This window comes from Dicentrarchus labrax, unplaced genomic scaffold, assembly GCF_905237075.1.
Source record: "Dicentrarchus labrax unplaced genomic scaffold, dlabrax2021, whole genome shotgun sequence".
NCBI classification, from domain to species: Eukaryota; Metazoa; Chordata; class Actinopteri; family Moronidae; genus Dicentrarchus; species Dicentrarchus labrax.
Window position 1 is genome coordinate 22,848,012 of NW_026136719.1, and position 16,475 is coordinate 22,864,486.

The 16,475-nt window shown below is 37.8% G+C and overlaps 1 long non-coding RNA gene across 3 annotated transcripts; it reads right to left on the reverse strand.

Moving 5' to 3' along the window:
* Positions 1 to 1,777: 1,777 nt before the first annotated feature.
* Positions 1,778 to 16,327, reverse strand: LOC127352139 (uncharacterized). Of its 3 annotated transcripts, XR_007881044.1 has the most exons (4): positions 16,029 to 16,327; positions 12,708 to 12,921; positions 12,132 to 12,384; positions 1,778 to 3,081 (listed from the first exon to the last, which is right to left on the reverse strand). It is a non-coding gene; the product is annotated as an uncharacterized LOC127352139 (long non-coding RNA). The 3 variants fall into 3 exon arrangements; XR_007881043.1 differs by lacking the exon at positions 1,778 to 3,081 and having other exon boundaries at positions 10,520 to 12,384; positions 16,145 to 16,321; XR_007881042.1 differs by lacking the exon at positions 1,778 to 3,081 and having other exon boundaries at positions 10,520 to 12,384; positions 16,029 to 16,320.
* Positions 16,328 to 16,475: the final 148 nt, after the last annotated feature.

Genomic DNA, 16,475 nt, shown 5'->3' on the forward strand with positions numbered 1-16,475 from the left:
ACAGAAGAAGGTTTTTTTTCTTTTTCCCAACACACTTAAGCACCACGGCTGGTCAAAATTCTCACAGGCCTTCTGACGGATATGTTAATTGATCTTTTACTGACTATTAATACAGGGCAAGATATTCATGAACTGTGCAAGGAATATTTATGAGGCAATAAAAATGTAAAATGACTATAACCCACTTCCTATGACTAGTTTGGGAGACTCCAGACTGCATAGTCTCGCTATTCATATAGATGGGTTAGTTTAGTTTAGTTAAGAGTTAACATTTAAACAAAACTGGATGACCCAAATAATGAATGGGGGAACATAGAGTACAACTTTATTGTTTGAAAATAATGGATGTGTTTTCTTTCGGCTCTATGAGACAGCAGATTAGATCAGCAGAGGAGCAGCATCTCCAAAGCCTGGAACAAATATGTATGATTATAAAGACAAACAATACAATGAATACAACAGACATCTCTCTGATGAAACTGTTTCATCTGATATTATCAGTGTGTCTCTTAATGTTCTTCATATGTGACAGCATCAGCATGCAGATGGTCAAGATTATGACTTGAAATGAAATGTCTTCAAGTCTGAAGAACTACTATAATAAAATGTGTTAATAACATATTCTTAAGAGGAAAACTCTTAAAGGTTCTGGTCAAAAGATTAAATTCTGTTATGTAGGAATTGCACAATTACTCTACACCAGAAACCTGAAAAAATATGTTTTTATTGTGTTTATATTGCTTTGTTCTTATTTAATTTAATCCCCCTTTGTATTGCTTTATTTTTTCAGTTTGCTTTTTGTCTTTATCAGGTTCATGTTGGCTAGTTCAGAGGATCATATTTGCTGTGCATACTCATGATCTTCAGAGGATGAATCCAGTACTAATTTCTCTAGCACCATCATCAGGACAAAATATACATGTATATGATAAATATATATATATATATAATATATATATATTTATATATGAGTGGAAATCATGTAAAGTGACTTCCACTTTCAAACAACTATTGCAGCCCAAACATTTTTAAAGAAGCAAAAAATGTTTCATCCAACACTTTTATTACTGTGTGCACCTCTACAGGCAGCTAGTGGGGCCTTGAGTTTGTTTTTTAATTAACTGATTATTCAAATAGTCTTTAGGTTACATTTTGAAAGTGTTTAAGCAGTGGCATATTTCTTAGTCTATACAAAGACAAGCTTGCACATGAGTGTGTGTGAGTATGTGTTTATAGGTCACACCCAATGGAACATCCAATGAATGGAAATTGATCTGTTTAATGGTCAGGTTTGACAAAACAGCAACAAGGGTTTAAGAAAGTTTTAGGCTGCCTAATTGCTCTTTTTTCATGACAATGAAAAAGAGAGGGATCACACACATATTCGGAACGAGTTAAAAACATCAAGTCGCCTACCCCACAACAGTGTCAGGAAATTAATTGTAGTCTCAGCTGGTACGATAGAGTTTAGATAATAATGTTTTTGGGAATAGTGCATCACATGCTTAAAAACTGCAGTATTATACCCACATTTACAATCTAATTTTATGATACAAGAGTTGGATGTACCCGTTAATTATCAGTTTTGCATGTATTTTATGGCAGTGAACCCATTAATCTTTGTAATAAGTGTGGACCTTTAAATTCTTTATTTATATTTGTCAGATAAGTAGTGCATGTTAACACCTGCATAAGATGTATAAAAAGGACTCTGGATCATATTTTGATAGCAGATTTTTATTTTAATATTTGTTAACATTGACATCATATCATATATTTCCAAGGTTAAAGTTGATAAAATACTGCTGACTCGTAAATCTCAGAAGAGATTTCTGGCAGAACTTCTCCTGCTTTCAAGCTGCAGGAGGAATGGAGGATGGAAGTGGTCTCAAAGCGTTAAAAGCCAAGCAACACTTGTAGCATAACAACTAGCGTTATTGTGAGACCTAAAAACTGTGGCTTTCATCAGGGTCATCATAAAACACATCAAAGAATGTGATATGATATGTGAGATCATATCATTACTCAAGTTGAGTGTGTAGCTGTGCAAAACGTGTGTCATAACACTTTGTCATCCAAGAGTCAGAGTAGAGACTGATCTGGTTAGTCCAGTTTCCATCTTATTACTGTTTAACAAGCTAATTATTCCAAATTAAATTAATTAAATATATATTACATATTACATAGTTGGGTGAAAATATGTGTTTTAATTTATAAATCAGCTTGTGGGGCAACAAAGCAAAAGCTGGTTTAGTTTACCACTGCTGATAAGATGATAAGACACAAGTTGTGAGACCAGTGTTATTCGTGGTGCTTTATATTCCATAAACAAAACATAATTGCGGAGTTTGATTATAAATCCAAAACTAAATGGGTCTAAATTATTCAAAATATTCAATAAGTTCTACAAAGTGTAACCTCTAACTTTGCCCACTATTAAATCAACAGTAAACTGAGTTTTAAGTTCAGTGATTAGATGTTTCATGCTGCAGCACTTATAAAAATGTTTGTTCACTTCTGTTGAATTTCAATTACATCTGTCACAAACTGAGGATAGCTCCTTTTGTTTATTTGGTAATCAGCAATGTTTTATCTCACTTACATGTTACATCTGTTTACCTCTTTAAACTCAGTTGCTGCCTCTGATCCCTCCATCTTCCAACAACCCTCCCACTCGTCCTCTTTTCCTCATCATTTCCCTCCTCCTTCTCCTTCCTTTCTTTGCCACTCCTTTTGTAAACTCCTCTTTCACTGCCTTGTCCTTTCTTCTTGTCTCCCCTCTGTTATCCTTTGCTGCTCCCCTTGCTCTCTGGATTAGCATAGACAGCCGGAGGTGCGTGTATGCTTATATATTGATCTATCCATTTTTAATGGCCCACGCTTCCCAGAGCAGGAACCATTTTATGCAGGTTCCGTTGGGCCAGTCATGCTGTCAGGGCTTGTTGCCACTATGTGCTACTTAGAGCGAGAGCACATGACCTTGGAAGTGCATTAAGAGCGATCCCAGGGGACACAGACTTGTCCATCAGTCCCACGTGAAAAATCCACAGAGAACCCCAGATGGTCTTTACTGGACAAATCCTATGGGAGAAAATACACACACACAAAAAAAAAATTACCATGTTGTTACATGTTTTGACTACAAGTAGCTAGTCCAGACAAACCTCTACAGTAAGTGTACAGTTTCATTGTTATTATTTTTCAATACATTTCTGCATTTTCATTTTCAATTCTCAATTTTATTTTGAAAGTATTCAGTGTTTTATCTGTACGAATCATACAACCTTACTAACTTTAATTCTAACATTTTGATTAAATTGAATGTGTGAGTGAATATTTGAGTTTGTCTTTGGTGGATCTTTCTCTCAGAGACATACTGCCACTCAATTCAGAGGCTACTCAAACTTTCAGAAGAAGGTTCTCTCTAAGTGAGTTTGCCCATTAAGAAGGGAGTCATGCAGTATACCCCAGACCCTGAGATCACAGTGTCACTAGGGCATAAGAAGAAAGACAGACTGAATACCAGACATACTGTATGATTCATCCATCACTCACTCTTTCTTCCCAGATCTATTACCATCCATACAGTCTAGACTGTCCTCATCCACTGAGCCTCTGATTCTTCTGTTCTCTCAGTACATCCACTAATTTCCTCCCTGTGATAAAGGCACTGTCACTAATGAAGGCCTAAGACGCTTAATGACCAATCAAAACACAGTCTGCTGAGATGGCAAGCAGCTAATTGCTCACAACTCAGAGTGAGCACATGGAGGAAGGCATTGGCTGGGTGTTAATGGAGATGAGAGCACAGAAGTGATATTGAACAGAACTGGGAAACTGCTCTAATACAGTAAATGGGTATGCCTTTATTTTTCTAGAAATATACATGGTTTAAATTGTATTGTATATTTAATAATGGGATGTAAGTTGTGTTGCTTCTGCTGTTACTGTTTAATTTATGACATATTAGTTAGTAAGTAAGTTAAGTTAGTTTATGTATGTTACGTAAGTTAAAATAAGTAAGACCTTTGGTTTCACACTGGACACAAACAACTCTCAGGGGTGAAAGTCCTGTGTTTGATTCAAATAATCCACTCTGATGCCTAACATTTTAAATATGGGTCTAATAAGCTGCTTTTACAGATTACCATCACGGTGTATATCTGGGGAGGACGATCTGGAATAGAGACATATCATCTATATATACTAATACATTCATACACGCACAATCATGCACAGTCACACAAGGTCCATCCACACACACAAAAAACAAACACACACACATTCAGTATGTAGCACATATGCCACATATCTTGAGGAGGTATATTTCACAGCTCACTGCAGGCAGCAACCCTTTGGGTTTTTTCCCTTTCTGACAGTGTGTCAGGCGGGCCTGTTCTCCAGCTGCTGGCTCGCACTGAGTGAGAGACCAGCCTAATGAGATCACTGGCATCCAATTCGGCGAGGGTCAGCGCTCATTTCGAGCAATTCATTTTTAATTGGTCTCAAATCTAATCCATTTCATAATGTCAGCTCCTGTGCTCATCTCGCTCCGAGGCTTCTGAGTGACACAGAGTGATTCCCTTGATGTTGTTAGCTCTGTGTTATTACATAGCCTGAAGTGATTGAGGATGTTGCTATGATTGTTGCTCAGTTGGTTGTGTTTGATGCGGTGGTGCTACTGTAATCCTTGGCCCAACGCAGCACTGTTGCTGTCCTACAACTCTGATGATGTGCAGTGAACTTGATAGAATAAAGATATTCCTCATGTCTGTAGGTTTTCACAAGAGTATCACAACAAATCATTTCAAGGATGATATAAATTATGTCACAGTGTTGTTATGTTTGCAGATTATCTATTTAAATATCAGCCGGGAAAAGTAAATGAGTAATGCTCTTGTCTTCCTCACAAATTATTTTAAAGGCAGCCCACAGCAAAGCACTCAACCCCAAGCTGCTCAAGGAGGGCTAATCAGTGGGAGACTGTACTGGGCAGCCCTCTGGTGTCAATGTTCAAGATGTTATTTTCTTGAAAGAACAAATATTAAAATGGTACAGTATATACACTATTTATCAATCCTTTGAAAGAGTTTCTTGTGTTCAGATCCTTCTCTCTTCTGCTTGTATCTCTTCTCTTTTTATTTCCTTTCTACTTTTTGAGCTTCCCCTTCCTCCATCTAACTTGTGTGACCAGCTGTGCCTCCTGCTTTGCCTCCATCAAGACGTCGCTTCTAATTTGCTGTTTGTGCTGACTCCATCCCTGCTAGCAATCAGTGAAGAAGACATCCATTACTCCTAGTAGTGACAGGTCCCCTCAGAGTCCCGCTGGACCTTAATGACACCTGACAGAACACAGGTTTACTACTTAGCAAACTGACCCCCTAGAGACAGCCGATGGGGCCCATTTGGCTAACACATCCTTGTATGGTTTACAAGGACCAGACAGGGGAAGGTAACACAAGAAGTCTTGTCTTGTCATGTCTTGCTGGGTTCTCATACTAGCCCAGCAGGGTACTTTTCAGGTACTTTACAGACAAAGGAGAAAGGTTTGCTTAAAGTAATCTCTTTCTCACAGCTTAAACCTAAGAAACCTAAAATTAAGAGGCCACCAACTGGGTAATACACAAATGTGTTCACACAAACTATGAATGACAAGATCATTCTCAGACCTCTATTTGAAAAATATGTCCTTTTGTTATACCTCCAACAGAGAATATACTGTTGCTCATGGCCTTGTGTGCCAGGCTGCATGCGGCTTCTTGGGGATAGCAGTTTATTGTAGTAGTTCCTGTGTATGCTGTCCATCAAAATGCTGTTTTTGTGTTGCTGTCCCACAGATGTGCTGAAGGGGGGGATGGCTTTTGCATGCCAAAAAGTTTTGCAATTGTTATGCTTTTGCACAATGTGATATGAAGGGCTGGCAGGTGCATAGATAGACCTCAAAGGGGGCTTGAGCACCTGCCGTTTGGCCTGCTAGAGAGAAAGTGCCCTTTACCTGGGGTTTGTTTTTTTCTAAATAAATGGATACATTCCTATTTGTGCACAGCCTGCCGAACAGATATATTGGTGCTCCCAAGCGTTGCCCTCTTCCCTGTCTCCCTCCTGGCTTCCTGCCGCAACGGTAAGCACCCTGTGGGGATTGGGTTTCTATGGTGAAAGAACCTAGGCACATGAAATTGCACGCAAACACAAGTTCAATCACTTCTTTCTGTATTTTTTTTGGGATGAAGGAAATGAATGAAGGAATGTGAACTGTTAAAAATCTTTACCTTAAATCAATAAAAACAATAAATCTAATACACCTTATCTAAATAATTGTGTGTATAATGCATGTGACATGTAATAGTATACTAGCCATACTAGATCAGCATCTTTTTATTGCCCGTTATTACTGAAGCAAATTGTGCTTTTTATGGAGATGTGGTAAGAAACGAATATAGAGGCAAGAGAGGCAGCCATGCAGCCACAGGAAGTGCATCTTTGTCAGTAGAATTAACCCGGAGATATCCTTTAGTTTAGCTTAGCTAAGATAAACTTCTGCAGGTGTGGATGTCCATCAGGGGGCAAGGAGTTTGCTGGTTAGCATTTGAGGAAAATCACTATATTTATTTGCATGTATCATTAATTGCCTGTCATGTAACAGTGTGTGAATCAACCAGTCATGGGTTTGTTACATACATTTTAATATCCCTTTAACAACGTAACAAAAGTCATTCCAGGCATAATTATTAGCAAAAATTGCCTTTTATGATTTTAAGGTTGTTTGACATGTGCTGGGTTTCTTCATTGTGCAATGGTCCTCCACATGGCCTAGAATAGAGCTGGCCAATGCAGATCAAAGCCTGAAAGTAGATTTTAGTGATGGATTTTTGTTGGCGTCCGTGTGTAGTGGGGTAGGGGATGGGATGTGGCCAACGATTTGCATCAAAGCCCATTAGAAAAAATGGCACGTCACTGGTGGGAGAGGGATGTCTGAGTATACAGTATTTCAAGATCGACTGCACCTCTGAGGCCTGCCAACGGTGTAAACACTGTAAATGTCGTTAGTGTTTGTTTTGTATTTGCGAGATGTTTCATTAAAGACGATGCTGTTCATTAAAGAATGTCAAACGCCAAATCTTGTCTCCCCTGTTCTCTCTCTCTCCCAGACCTCACTAGTAATATATGACGCCATCCATCCATCAGCTTAAATAGACAGCAATGAAAAATATGTCAAATGTGATCATAGCACCATTAAAATTGTGTATTTTTCTTCTCTTCCTATTATTATTGAGCAGTGTTCATTAGTATTTGCATTTATTAGGTGGGCTAGGCAAACCCTCTTTAGGACCACAAACATTGCAACTAACTCAGACTGAGAAGCTGACCCACCGAGTGAAGTCATAACTGCATATTGCTGCTTGTCCACAGACAATTGAGAGTTTACAGAAACACCTACCACCTCATTTGGCAAGAACAACCTCCAGTTGGTTTAAATTACCCTACAGATAAGGCAATAAACTAATAGGGTGATGAGTGTCCTTACGCCTTCCTGGGGTATAAAGTTTTAGCTCTGTGATTTACTATTTACAGTTCATCTCCTGTTAATTTCCTTTTAAAAGTGTCCCCTTAATTAAGTGGACAGTACTGAAAGACAACTTTATGTACAGCTTTCTTTCATCATTAAATAAAAAACATGATTTGAATTACATAATCAAACCACTGAGTCATTTATTCCCTTTACCTTAACTAGCCCTGGCTACAAGGTAGAAAAATCTTTAGTAATGTACATCCAGTAGTACAGCCAACATTCATTCCGAGTGTAAGGTAGAATACTTTGACATTTTGGAAACTACATATATTTGTTGGATGAGACTATTATCACATATATAAATTACATGTTATATATTTACTGTGCAGACTTAAAATTGGCATCAAACTTTTCATATAATTCTTAGCAAAAATATAAATATTTCCCAAAATGTCAAACTGTCACTATCTGTTGCACTTAATGTAGCGCAGTCACATTACCCAGAGTGTACAGGGGGATGAAAGAATGAATGCTCTAGATATAATAGTTTTTTTTAAATTTTAGATCAGTTTAAACAGGATAATGCAAAAAAGGATCTGAAGTGGGAGGTCCATTTTCAAAGGGTCAATAAATATTTTTCCTAACTTTAAACAAACCTTTGCCATACCTAATTTGCCACATTCATACATTTAAGAAATAATAAATTGGAGAAAATTGCAGCTGAAAGTAAAGAATCATCAATTTTGTGTTTTGGCAAATGGGTCTCCACATATTTGTCTCTGATAAGACTAGAAACAGAAGTTATATTGAAACTGTACAGCACATTGCCTCACAGGACAGACAAAGAAACAGGATGTGCTTGAAAGAGACTTAGCTATGGATATTCCTAGAGAGTAAAATTATGCTATTGATGAAAAACAAGTTGTATTTGTACAACTTGTACTGTATCTTTTTGGCATTCAGCCTGACTTTGTGTCTCTCATCTTTTAATTATTTTTGAAACACAGCTTTGATGAAAGTCAGCACATATCAGAAAAGATCTTTTGCATCCCTGCCTGTGTATGTGCATGTGGACACACAAATAAGAGGGACTTAGCATTGTCCTTGATGAGGACTCAAGAGTTTGCCAGAATGATGAGGGATGGAGGAGGAGGAGGAGCAGGAGGAGGAGAGCAATGGCAGTAAAAACATGGCTGAGCACCTGCCTACAAAAGACGGCTGCCAGCTAATAAAGCAACTCTACAGCTCGCTGCTGCATCATAAATCCATCTCTCTCTGCTGTAGGGTTTACAGCGACAGGTCTCACAATGTACAAAGATGTAAATGGAAAGTTAGACTAATTTTTCAGAATTGGCTCACATGAATTTGCTTTGTAAAATATTAACAGTGTAAATCTATGAGTTTCTTAAATTGCACAAATGCAGATTCTGCTTGTTCTACCAGGCTTACACTCACAGTGTTCTGGCATGACAAGACAATTTCCTTTATATGATTTGTTAAATCTCTCATCCACAATTTACCAGAGTAAGTCACTACACTGAATTAATGACTGAGCTGCTCAAAATGGTCAAATCTCTCATGAGTTGCACACACCCTGCTCACTCAACCCAACCAGGCCACTCGCATGTAAAATTCGAAGTGCCATCAAATGGTTACTGGCAATGAAAATGAATGGCAGCTCAGGACAATAAAGCCACATTACAGCATAAAAACGACATTTTGGATTCACACTACCTTCAGGGGCCCAGTTTTTATGTAATTTTATGTTTGGGTCTGTGTCCTGGCCAGAATCTGAACAGCTATTATGACGTTAAGCTGGTTGTTATAGAAAGTAAAAATCGAACATCATCACGTTTCATTCTCCTCTGTGGCTTGTTTCAGGACAAACTATTTGACAGAATATTTTTACAAGGAAGAGGAACAGACCGGCCAACAGAGTGACTGTGTGTGTATACGGCATGTTCAAAATTGTTAATTTATTTATGTATGTGTTTATTTGTTAAAAGCTCTTACCAATCATTTCTATAGGACCTAAATGCTGCACAGAAAGTAAACAGTTTTCATGTAAGCCTAACATCACTTGACCTGAGTCATGTAGAGTTTTGACATACTATTCAGACTTTTTCTGTGTGCCAGATGAATGAGGATGGCCATGTGGATGGGGTTGGATAATACACCGAGACCTAGAAAAATGTCCCTTTTATTAAACCATTTTATCCTGATGCTGCCCATTTAATTCAACCTGCATAAAATAAATGAGAATTTTTTTTAAAGACCTGAATTACATTTTGATACCTAAATGCAATAACTGAACTCATCTGAAAGTGTATCTTTGCTTTTAGTATTATTTTGCATTGCTAATTCATCAACCAATGTGTTTATAACCTGTGATAGCCTCACACAGACCTTGCAGATACTGACAGTTTCAAAGCTGATTACATGAAAAAGGTTTGTCGTTAATGCTTTAGTGTTCTGGAACATATAATAATAAAAACATTTTTAGTTACATGGAGGCCCCATAAATTATATTTAACATTTTATTTTGCATGTACTGTATGTATTGAATCAGTAAATAACCCCATTGTCTCAGATGACACAAAATTTGTCAAAAATGATCTACAGCTTTGCAAAAGAACCATAAATTGAATGATAGCAGATAAAAAAATAGCAGAAATTCCAGGCTGAATTCCTGCAGATGAAGCCAACAATTGTACAAGGTTAATTGCTGATTAACATGGATGATACTGTTATACAATATAATATAGCTCTTTATTGTAATTGCACCACTAAGCTGAAATGCACTCATCTCACCATGTGAAGTGGAACTTGTCAAACATTACAAATGAAGAAGCTGCTAATTTTGTTTGGTGAAACTAGATTTTGTTGATAAAAATGCAGCCACATGCCACAAAATAATTGTAAGAGCACTAGAAGGAACGTATTCAAGGAGAAAAAAAATATATAAATTTAAAAAGTGTAGAGTGAAGCTAGAAAAAGAACTACGCCCGCTGTTGCTTAGAGTAATTTTACTTTTACAGAGAAAATTAATTGTACAGCATGAATGGACATTTTGTGCACACTGTTTTACCTTAGAAGCCATTTTACTGCATGCTGTCTGATGTATTGCGTTACATCTCCTCACAAACATCTGGTTTTATACTGAGTAATGTTTACTACATTACATGAGATACTGAAGTCACGTTTGGCTCTTCTATATTCAAGAAATAATGACCATGTAAGTATTCCACACCAGACTTTATACAGCACTGATCACATCTCTCCTAGATTAGCACTGCCTAACGCATGATAAATGTACTACTTTTACAGTTGCCTGTAAAACCACTGTTTGCGGATTTCTTGATCATCAGGTGGCAAAGGCAGCTGCGAGTGGATGAGCTGAACAGAAGCCAGGACAATAACATTCACACATTAATAGTCCCTATGGGGAAAATGGCTTGTGACAGCAGTGGAGGGCAGATTACAGATATGGAATACAGAACAGCATGAATACAGACAAAGAGAGCATGTAGCTTCAACAAAGGAATGTTTAATCAGTAAGACAGATGTGGATGTACTGCTTCACAGTGGCGAGCTGGTCTTGAGATCCAAGAACATGGTATATGGGTAGATGTGTGCACATGTGAAATTTAATCTATTGACATCAAGAGGTGGAAAAAGCATTATGAAGAAGCCTAAATATGCAGATAATATGCAGTAATATAATTAAATATTCATATCCCATGAATGCATAGCCAGGTGTATTTGGCAAGAATGACATACCGTGGTACAACCATAAAATCAAATATACAATGATATTATTTTTTTTTTTTCCAGTTGGAAGCAGGATTTTTTTTCCCAGTCAAAAGGTAATCTAGTAGTTGCTCCTTTTTACTGCTCAAGGGATGAGAAAGTGTAAACGCCCTTGATAGCTGCACCAGCTAATTAAATACTGTAGATTCAGGTTCAAGATTCAGTTCAGTTGGTTGGAAGTCATTCTCCCACCTCAGTGATTTAAAAATTGTGCATTTAAGACTTCAGGCACCCAAGAATTGGGATATGCTTGATGTGAAGTAATTCATAATACGTGCTGTCTGACCATGTCAGAAATCGAAAGTGTTTATAGTTGTTCCCACTTGAAGGCAGAGTAAAAGCTATTTGATAACCTGACAAGCAGTACTGACCATCATGGCCCCTTAAGAGTTACTCTGACTTCCGCATAGTCATAATGTTACCAGCTGAGTCAATTTTTCCTCAACAGAATTCAAATAATTTATAATCAGATTTCATAATAATTGCTAACCCAATGCATGAACTGTGTGTTCATACATGCCAATGAGCAGATCAAGAATTAATAATAATAACAATACTAATTCATAATTCCAGTAAAAACAACCTCTCATAGGCTACTGAGAAACACTTAACAATGAACAAGAAGAAAACTGTAAAACTAAGTGTAGAGGGGGTAAGAGGTGATGTCCCAGGACCAAAAATCAGTCTGGGGAAATCCCAGGGTGAATGGGTGGAAGACAGGTAGCTCCAAACAGTCACAAAGTAGCCATGGATGTCTTTCTCACACAAAATCGAAGGATGGCAGAGAGGTGGAAGAAAGTGAAACTGTTACCTAGAAAAGCCTCTGGTGTTGTTTCCAATGACCTTTTCTGCCCCTGATGAAGCAGAGTTGTGGCTCCTGGGTTTCTTTGAATCTCAGTCTGTGGAGATGCAGTGGTAGAATATGCTGTGTAGTGTCAATCATTTCCACAGCAAGGGAGATTTGATAATTAGAACAATTCTGATAACAGAATTCCGACCAACTCTGATAATTAAGGGCAAACGTTCTCGTTTCAGCTTCAGATGTGCCAATTTGATGCTTTTCCCTGTAAAATGAATATTTGGGCGTTGATCAGAGAAACAATTAACAACAACTAAGTTCCCTTGGGCTCTGAGAAATGATAACAGGAATGTTTCATTATTTTCTGACTTTTTTAAAATCAACGATCAGTTGAGAAAATTACTGAAAATAATTATTGGTCTAGTTACAGCCCCACAGGTCTTCTGAATGTGTTGGAAGAACCAGGAAGGAGATTGAACATTTAGGTAATTTATTAAAACACAGCATAACATCTCAGTGTTCAAAACACAATAACTTCCAACTTCACAAAAACAAATACTTGGAGTTATAAATATGTTCATGCCTCACCCATCCCTGGCTGAACCCACTGTGCTGTCATCCTGCCTGGAGTCAGAGTCCTGGTCGGAACTGTTGTATATCATCTGGCCTCTGTCGGTCTCGGAGGCTGTGAACCCAGTTCGCCTGGCTCTGGTTCTGCTGTTCATTCTCCCATGATAGCTCAGTGGAGAGCAAAGGCTGGCTCCTCGTGTCCAATCCAACAGACGAGGTACTGTAGCTCAAACTGCAGAAAAAGTTAATGCTGGTTATGATAGAAAGGTGTTAGAACACACAATGCATCACAGTTTGCAAAATGATCACCCAAAGGAATATAATAAATCACATTCATATCACATAAAACCTATGAAGGACACATGAAGGTTTAGGAAAAAAATACTTCAATAACAAACTCCATAGCACATAAGAAGAATATAAATAATGCAAATCTATAAAGAATGCAGAAATTGTCATTACATGACAGTGGCATCAGGTCAATAAACACGACAATATGTCAAAATGATGACAGCACTTGTTGAGTTACACAGAGTTGAGTTTCACATTATTATGTGAAAAATTCAAGATGGCTTTTGCTTGGCCTAATAAGACTGACCTTCAAAAACGTGTACCATTATTTGCATTCATCCTTGAAACCAACAAGGTCTAGTGAGCCAAAGTGCTTAAAGAGACCCCTCTCTCTCGTGTTATAAATATACCTTGTGAGGAACATCACAGACTGAAGTTCAAAATGTCAAGGCATCGTTTGAAGCTATATTTTTGATTTTTTTAGTGACCCTGCTGTCAGTTCTCACTCAACAGCCCGAATAATTCACCCTCATTTAATAAAAAGTTATGCCTAATTCTCATGAAAGGTAAATCGCTCTGAGAATGACAACCAATCGTTAAATTTCATTGTGCTTATGTTCTTCCCTCAGACTTTTTTCAGAAATGCCAAAACAGGATTTTTAGGGGGGTGAATTCCCTTTTCACCTTAACAGCTTCAGTAAATTCAGCAGAAGATTGAGCTGGCAGTTTGTTTTGCTCTTGAAAATCCTCTTGAAAACCCTTGGCTGATCCCTTGTAGTGATTGAGCAACAGAGCTGTGGAGTGAGCTGTCTGTATCACTTTTTTCTCCAGGCACATAAGACTTTCTTACAAGAGTTTCTTGTATTCTGATATTTAAGCCAATATAATTATTACAATGCCAAAAGCATGTCCTGCAGTGCATAAATAAAACATAATGAGCAGGCTGGTCATTATTATGGATTCTAGCATTTTTCATACATCTTGGTACTTTTGAAGCTACAAAAATTGCCTTTTCCTGGGCAAGAGTTTTTGGATATGCCTATATTTTAATATATCAAACCTACTCATTCCTTTTTTATACTGACTGTGTGTTTATGCCAATAAACTGTAGACGACTGTGGACTTTAACAGAGCTTTGGTTCAGTTTTTGCAGTTATTAATGGTCAGTAATATAATCAGTTCTTAATAATGATCATTAATAATGAATACTTTTTCTAAAGCATAACCAAGATGTTCTCATTTCTAGAGAAGCAAGGATACTTTTTCACAACATTTTTTAATGTGTGAGATTTTTATCCTTAATTGTACTCACATAATTACTTTTGTATTACAATAAAACCTTTCTGGGGCTTAAAATGATGCATAATAAAAGATATTACTCTCAGAGAGCTTGTTGCCGAATTAAGGGAATCACAATATTAAGTATTTAAAAAATGGAAAAGCTAAACACAAAGATAACATTTGAAATATTAATAGGTTTTATACTATTTATTTTTAATCTTCAGTTTGTGTGTGTGTGTGTGTGTGTGTGTGTGTGTGTGTGTGTGTGTGTGTGTGTGTGTCATATTATCGGAACTCACTTCCCATTTAGGGACAAAACTCTTTCCATAAGCTAGAGCGTTACATTTAAGGTTAAGACTTTGTTTTTGGGTAAGGTTTCGGGTAAGAGTTGGGTTGGGTACTATGATTACGGTTAAAAGATATATGAGAGAGCTATTGAAGAGTTATGAAGTTTTAGACAGTATAAATAAAAATGGAAGTAGTCTTCATGACGTCATCTATGCGTTTCAGAAGAGAGGTTGTGAAGCTCAGTGTAATCGGCTCTAACTGTGACTCCACTTGCTAATCCTGGCTAATCCAAAAATGGGCATAGAGGTTGAGTGTGGGTGGAGCTGAGGGGGGCTGATTGAAGCCTGGCTGCTGAAAACAGCTGCCTGTGATGGCACCCACCTGTCATTTAAAGCGACCATGCATATGCATAACTTTAAGCCATAATATAATTCAAATAGTTGAGCCATATAAACACTACAGTAAAGTTTTCATAAACAGGGAAATTAGCTATCAGTCCAAGGCTGTAAACATGTTGGGCATTCTAACATGGTGGTTTATGAAGACTGACTCACTTCTCAAGTGGCCATTTGGACAACTGCAGTTTTTAGCTCTTCCGCATTCAGCCACAGAAGTTGCCACTTGGCTTCAGTACTTTCAGTCGGCCAAACTGAGACGATCTCTTCATCCTAACAGTCGCATGTAGACTTAATACAAGTAACTTGGCCAACACTGCTGAATGTAAATCAAAGCAGTGTGACAAAAACAAGAGTCTGTGTGTCGGGTGTTGTGTGGACATGCACACTTGCACATTCACGCATGTGTACTGGAACTGTATGAATAGGCTACATACTTGTTACAAAGTGCAATATAAAGCTGCACCAATATAAGTTCTTGAAATGAATTCCAAGTCTGTGTAATTGTATTTGTTAATCTCCCAGCAAAGTGTTGCAGCTTGGCAACCTTCATGCATAATTCTGTAACAAAAGAAATAACTTTAGAGTTGTGTTGATGCTAATATATTCTTCATCTCATATTCTTTCTTAATTTAGACCACAAAGGTAACCCCACAACTGAAAGGACATTTACTTATACTTCTAAACTCCAAACATTGTGTCTCATTAAAAAAGCCCAAACCCCTTCTAAAAGGCAGCAGGTAGGCTACCCAGTGAATATTCTATTAAACTAGTAGAAATTGTGTCACCTTAAAGTCTTTTCTTCTCTGCCATTTGATTAGCGTTAAGATGACTTTGCTTGTGAGTCAGTGATGAATAAAACATTTGTTTGCAAGTCCCAAACAGCAGCATGAATGTAAATCAGCAACAATGTCACAGTTTGAAGAAAAATTCATTACCTTCTGATCCCATATAGATATACTGCATATACTTTGTATGTACAAAAGGTTTGAAGTCTGTCTTATATAATAATAGTCACACATAATGCTTCAGGCAACAATTGTCATTACACACAAAGTAAATAAAAGTCAAATAATGTAGTTACCTTCATTTCTTCTATTAAAATACGGCCAACAATGCTCACCCATCCAAAAAGTAAATTAGTGATTATATTTCCCTTCCAACCCAAAATCCCCAAACACAGACACACAATATTCCTACCCATGCACACATATCCACTCCCTTCCTTCCTTCTTCCCCTCCAGAGTGTCTCTCTGTTCCTCTCTCCCCAGTCGGGATTATTTACCACTACATCCAGCAGACTGAAGCTCCACAGCTACTCTGCCCCGGGAATGCCTGCAGCCATGCAGCAATCAAAGCAAAGCGTCATCCTCTACCACCTGCACCCATGGGAGCACAGGAACGAAGAGGGAAGGAGAGTGGAGGGGAAGAGGAGGGGGAGAGGAACGGTTAGGGGAGGGACAGAGGCACGGGGACAGAGAAGGGAACAGGGAGATGAGAATATGAAACCTGTGGGACTGGGAGGGAGTGT